The sequence below is a fragment of the Oratosquilla oratoria genome, unplaced genomic scaffold, assembly GCF_046742065.1.
Source record: "Oratosquilla oratoria isolate Oo_2021 unplaced genomic scaffold, ASM4674206v1 SCAFFOLD70, whole genome shotgun sequence".
Classification (NCBI taxonomy): Eukaryota; Metazoa; Arthropoda; class Malacostraca; order Stomatopoda; family Squillidae; genus Oratosquilla; species Oratosquilla oratoria.
Window position 1 is genome coordinate 610,001 of NW_027467734.1, and position 6,890 is coordinate 616,890.

The following is a 6,890-nucleotide window of genomic DNA, read 5'->3' on the forward strand; positions in this document are numbered from 1 at the left end:
AGGGTTACTCTTATATTTGCTTCTTAAACACACACACACACACACAAACACACACACACACGCACACACACACACACACACACACGTACACACACAAACGCGCGCGTAGATAGATATCAGGTTTACGGGCAAACATAAAAACGCACACACACAAGCTAAACACTGACAAAGAAACATAAACATGCACTTAGGCGCACGTATGCACGTACATACACACACCCACACACAGACACGTAGACATACATATACACATGCGTGCGTACACACACACACGCATACACAAGGACACACACACACACACACACCAAGCACATACACACACAACAGCACACACACACACACACAACCGCACACACACCAAGCACATACACACACACACACATGCACACGCACATACTGACACACACACAACCCCCATACACATACACACACACACACACACACCAAGCACATACACACACAACAGCACACACACACACACCAAGCACATACATACACACACACAAGCACGCACACATACATGCATATGCACATACTGACACAAACACAACCCCCATACACATATATACACACACGCATGCACACACCAAGCACATACACACATACACATACACAAGCACACACACACACACACACACACACCACATACACATACAAATACACACTTACATACACACATACACATACACCCATGCACACACGATGTCATACACACACACACAGGAAAGACGACTTTCTTCCAGAAGAGGGTCGACCATCGGAAATCCTTCTTTCTTTTTCTTTTCTTTTTTCCAGTTGTCATCAACTTAGGCTCCCTCTGCAGTGAGGGCTTTTCGGAAAAGCCTTTCCAGGGACAGCCCTTGACTTGGATTTGTCCCAGTCCTCAGCCCTGGTCTCTCCTGAGCGTTCCTATAGCGAATCGTCTGTCACTGTGTACCACGTCCTGATCATCGAAGACGACAGTGCTCCGGTGAAGTGTGATGAGAGTGAGTGAAGCTGGATGCGCATACTTGTCTTGATCAGACAACTTTTGGTAATCCAGATAGAAATGAATAAAATAAAATAAAATAAAATAAAATAAAATTTAAATAATATAAAAATACACCACTCCTTTTTACTTTATCTAAATGTAAACACACTTGAGGAAGACTCCATCATTCTCTACATGAAACAAAGAGCATCAAAACCCAGCACAAAAAAGGAAAAAAATCCATCCATCACGGAGGTAGTATATGGAAGAAAAGGATTTTGATCATTCCCTTTCGAAGGCCCCTAAGTTGTGCACTCAGAGTTACAGAACTTCACAGTAGAAGGGGAGAAAGAATGAGTGCATTGGATGACTCTTGAAGAAAGTATTTGCACAGACAGGAAGGGATCACATGCCTCTGATCTGCTCAGCCCAATTGAGGAAGGCGAGGGGCGACCAAGCACTTGGAAATAAAGCTGGAGAGAGAGAGAGAGAGAGAGAGAGAGAGAGAGAGAGAGAGAGAGAGAAAGAGAGAGAGAGGTTGAAAGACAAAGAGACAGAGATAGGTAGAAAGAGAGGCAAAGAGGCACCAAGGGATAAAATAGACAAAGAGATGGAGAAGAAGAAAAAGAGACAAAGAGAGGAAGGTTTGAGATACTCGTGTAGAGACAGATATAAAGAGAAATATAAACAGATAAAAAGAGGCATAAGGTAGACATGTAGACAGAGAGAGACAGACAGAGAAAATGAGGTTAGGACAAGAGACAGAAATAGAGGCAGAGAGATCAATGTATTGAGGTACATAGGGACAGAGACAATATATAGAAACAGGAACAGTGAAACAGAGAGACGGGAATAAGACACAAATGAGACAGCAACAAGGATATAGAGAGACATGGAGGTAGAGACAGACAGAGGGAGAGAGACAGATAAACAGAGGCAAATATATAGACAGAGATAGAGACAGGAAAGTGGAAAGTAAGAGAGGGAGATATTGAGAGACAGATAAACAGGTAGATAGACAGGGAGAGAGAGAGAGACCTAAGCAAAAATGACAGACACAGAAAGGCACAGAGACGGGACGACAGAGATGCAAAGATAGACAGAGAGACAGAGGTAGAGAGACAGTCAGGTAGACTGTGGCAGTGGAAGACAAATACTTAGAGTAGACAGACAGATACAGAGACTGAGACATAGAAAACGGAGGGAAATGTCGTCGTATGCAGACATATTCATGAGACCATAAGAATGGAGGAGAGTGCAAGAGACCATAAGGCCTACACTAGGCAGTTCCATGTCCGTTACTACCTGTCATCCCCATCCATAAAGTTATCTCATTCTCTCTTAAAACAAGCAATAGATTCAGCGTTCACTACATGGTTTCTTCTATTCCGTTCAACCAGTTGTAAACCTTTACCTTGGGGTCTTGTTGTTCTGGGGAGAGTGTTTTTGATTAAGAAGATAAAACTACGAGACGTTAATTAGAAGGATGGTAGGAGGAAAAGTTAAATATAAATACAATTCCGGCCGATAGGTAAGAAACGGTAATATTAAAATGGCGTCTATGAAACTTGCTAAAATCATCTATCTGCAGTATATCAGCAACACGTTATTTGATCTAATTGGACACCATTTGAAGCATTGTAGAACGACCCGCTAGCATGCTACTTGCATTTTGATACTTCGTTAGATTAAAAACTTTAGTTAATTTTTTTTTCTCCAAATTTCCAAATGTCAAATTACTTTTGCGTCATATTTTGAAAATCTTGGTGATCTAAATTTATTTGCTGCTCGAGTCTCTCATTTATCTAACTTATTCATTTATCTATTTATATATTTATTCATTTATTAACTCCTATTCATTTATCTATTTATATAATTTATTCATTTATCAACTCCTTTTTTTATCTATTCTAATTTATTGTTCATGTTCCTTGGAATGAAAACTATTTCACGAAGATTCCATTTGAAAGAAAATTTCTTGAAGAACACGAACAAAAGGTTCACTAAAGATGGCGTGACCGCTGCAATCGAGATCACCACCTTTGCCCTAGGTGCACGGTGGCCAGGACACGTTGCAGTCACTAGTGACCGTTAGGAATCGAACTCGAGCCTACGTGTGTCGCCCGAATGTAGACGGTTTCCAAGAACAGCAACCTACATGGTTATGTTCACGTCTAAGAACCTGTTCACACTAGCGGTCTGTCCCGCGCGGAAACCGCGACGGTGGCATATCGTCAAGGGAAAAATGCGTAGTGTGAACGCCTCCATTGACTTACGTTGTAATTGAACTGCCGCGGCTGGAAGTGCTAGTGTGAATGGTGTAATGAATCTTATTGGATCCACTAGTTAGGGGACCAGTTAGGCGTCGTGTAAGCTTTGTAGTTAAACCATGAGAACATAAGAATGGAGGAGACTGCAAGAGACTATAAGGCCTACACTAGGCAGTTCTATTCCCCTTACCACCTACTATTCCCATCCATAAAGTTATCTCATCATCTCTTAAAACCTAATAGTTACCAAGTTTATTCCATTCATTAACTACTCTGTTGGTAAACCAGTTTTTTTTCCTATTTCCTTCTTAAATCTAAATTCATCCAATTTAATCCCAAGACCACGAGTCCTACTTCTCTTGTCTTAATCTGTTGGCAAGGTCAACATCTTTGATAAAGCTCTGGTCCAGCGTTTCTCAGCCAGGGTTCCCCGGAACACTAAGGTTCCACAAAAGGTCCCTAAGGGTTCCGCGAGAACAAGTGAGATAAGCTAATGCATTTTTTTTTTATCTTATTTAATTTCATATACGTAATATAATTAAATACGCACGACATATTCTTGGTTATTGTAATAATGTAATATAGACATCATCCTATCTAACCTATTAATACGATGAAAATAAAATGAGAAAGATATGTTTTTTTTTTTTTTTTGCGCAGGGGTTCCTTGAGACATGCAATCTATTCTAAAGGTTACGCAAAGGTAAAAAGGTTGAGAAACGCTGCTCTAGTCATTCAGGTTACTCTTCATAAAGTGAATCTGCAAGTGCATGACCTCCAAGCCTTACCGTCTGTGAGACGACTGAAGGCGAGAAAACCAAAACGTCTCACTGGGAGAGGTCTCCCTTGATTTACAGCACTCTGTTCAAAAATAGGATACAAGTGCTAAAAGACTAATATATATATATATATATATATATATATATATATATATATATATATATATATATATATATATATATATATATATATATATATATATATATATATATATATATATACTCTTCGTGTAAATGGGCAGGAGATTCTCTCTCAAGCATATTTCATTGAATGAAATGGCATGCTTGTTGTGACAAAGCTTTTTGTCAATCTTCTCTCTCTTTCGTAAGGCAAAGTCTCCTTATGAAAGAGAGAGAAGATTGACAAAATGCTTTGTCACAACAAGCTTGCCATTTCATTCAATGATATATATATATATTTATATATATATATATATATATATATATATATATATATATATATATATATATGTGCAGGAAAAACACTGGAAGCGTATGTTCTTGAAAATGCAAGGTTGACCACGAAGAAAAACTATTAAAGCAGAGCGCTTTTGTGTATTCACATCTTCACCGCAAATACACACACTGAAGATGTGAATACACGAAAGCGCTCTGCTTTAATAGTTTTTCTTCGTGGTCAACCCCCTTATATGCAAGGGGGGACAGAGAGGGGGGGTCGCCGATTAAATGAAGCGGCCTTGCTGTGTCTTGCGACACTGCTTCTGACCCAGGGCGGTGGGCAGGGTGCAGGGATGACCCGTCATCCAGGAGGTGATCAGATGAGAGGGAGGGTGGGAGGGGTGTGGAGTGTATTTAGGGATGAAATGGGTGGGAGTGTTTTTATGCCTTTCCCTTTTTGGCTACCTCCCTTGGAAGGGGGAAAAAGCCTTGGTATATGTATGTATATATACACATGTATATATAATATGTATATATATATATACATGTATATAATATATATATATACACATGTATATAATATATATATATACACATGTATATATAATATATATATATACATGTATATATTATATATATGTACATACACATATATATATATATATACACTCCTGTTAGGCATCGCCGCCTGTCAGTATGAGACTCCCAACTTCCTCTTATCTTGGCTCCTCCTGCATGAAAGTCATCCCTGCATCTCGCCTACTACCCTGGGTCAGAAGCAATGCAGCAAGACACAGCACACCCACAGCAAGGCCACTTCCTTTAATCAGTGAAACCCCCCTCCATCCCCTCATGCTGAAAAAAAGATGGGGAGAAATCCCTTCGGGCTGCACCAAAATATTCATACATACTCCCTCCCCACCCACTCCCAAGCATCACATCATCCACACAACCATTCTCCACTCAACCCTGTCTTCTCCCTTAACAGACATTCCCCTCTTTCACAATGCCCCTTTTACCCCAACCATCCATCTCATCCATGGTCGCCTCCTCATGTTCACTCCTTCCACACCACTTTCACTAATTTTTCTTCACTCATTCTTTCCATGAATCCAAACCATCCCAATACTCTTTCATCAATCGTATCTCCCAATTCCTTTTCTAACCCCGTTCTTCTCTTCACCTCGATTCTCACTCAACCCAGCCTAGTAACCCCTACCATACTTCTCAGGCATTGTATCTCAAACACATTTAAACCTTTCCTCTCCTTTTTACCATGTTTCTGCCCCATACAGTGCTGTTGGTACAATCACTCCATACAATCTCCTCTTTGCATCCATTCCCAAATGTCTATTTCTCATTACACTTTTTAATCCCCCAAGACATTTACTTATTTCTTGCAATCTACATTCTACCTCCACCTCCATCCCTCCCTTTCCCACCACATTTGCTTCCAGGTATCTAAAGTTACCCATTTCCTCCAGTCTCTCTCCCTTAATACTAACTTCCAAATTGTTGCCATCCTCCCCTTGTGCATCTCATCACCTTTTACCTACATTTATCTTCAACTTCCTTCTTTTGCACACCTTCCCAAACTCTGGCACTAACTTCTGATCCTACTACAAGTACAGTGTCGTCAGCAAACAACAACTGGCTTATCTTCCATTTTTTTTTATTCATTTGCTTTAACTATCTCCAATCCCCAGTCCATTACCCCAGCATTTACCTCTAGCACCACCGTCGCCGAAGGGATTTCTCCCCGTCTTCTCCTTTATGCATGGGGGGACGGAGAGGGGGGGTCGCCGATTTAATGAAGTGGCCTTGCTGTGGATGTGCTGTGTCTTGCGACACTGCTTCTGACCCAGAGCAGTGGGACAGGGTGCAGGGATGACCCATCATCCAGGAGGTGCTAAGATGAGAGGGGCGGTGGAGGGGTGTGGAGTGTATTCAGGGATGGAATGGGTGGGAATGATTTTATGCCTTTTCCTTTTTGGCTACCTCCTTTGAAAGGAAAAAAGCCTTGGTATATGTATGTATGTATGTACCACCCCATCCATGTTATGCTCCTTATCACAAGTGATAAATGATGAGTGTGATATTTGTAGCCCAGCCACGTTCACACTTGTTTTGTGTGCTATTATACATCACTCCCACAATGAAAATCAAATTTCTCTAACATATGAACAGAGGTCCCCTATCATACATGCTAAGGCCCAGAAAATATCAATCTGCCACTGATGACATGACTGTACACTATTGATTTATACCAAGGACAAATGTATTTGTCTTGATTAGTTTCTGTGTATGTCTACAATACTCATCATACTTTGTTTATCCTTCAATATTCACTACAGTTACACTGCAAAACATACAGACCAAAAAGCTTTTTTTTTTTTTTTTATATCAGGGAAGTAGTAAAAGAAATTGCATTTTTCTATTCTTTGTGCAGTTACTGTAAAAGTCAAACAAATT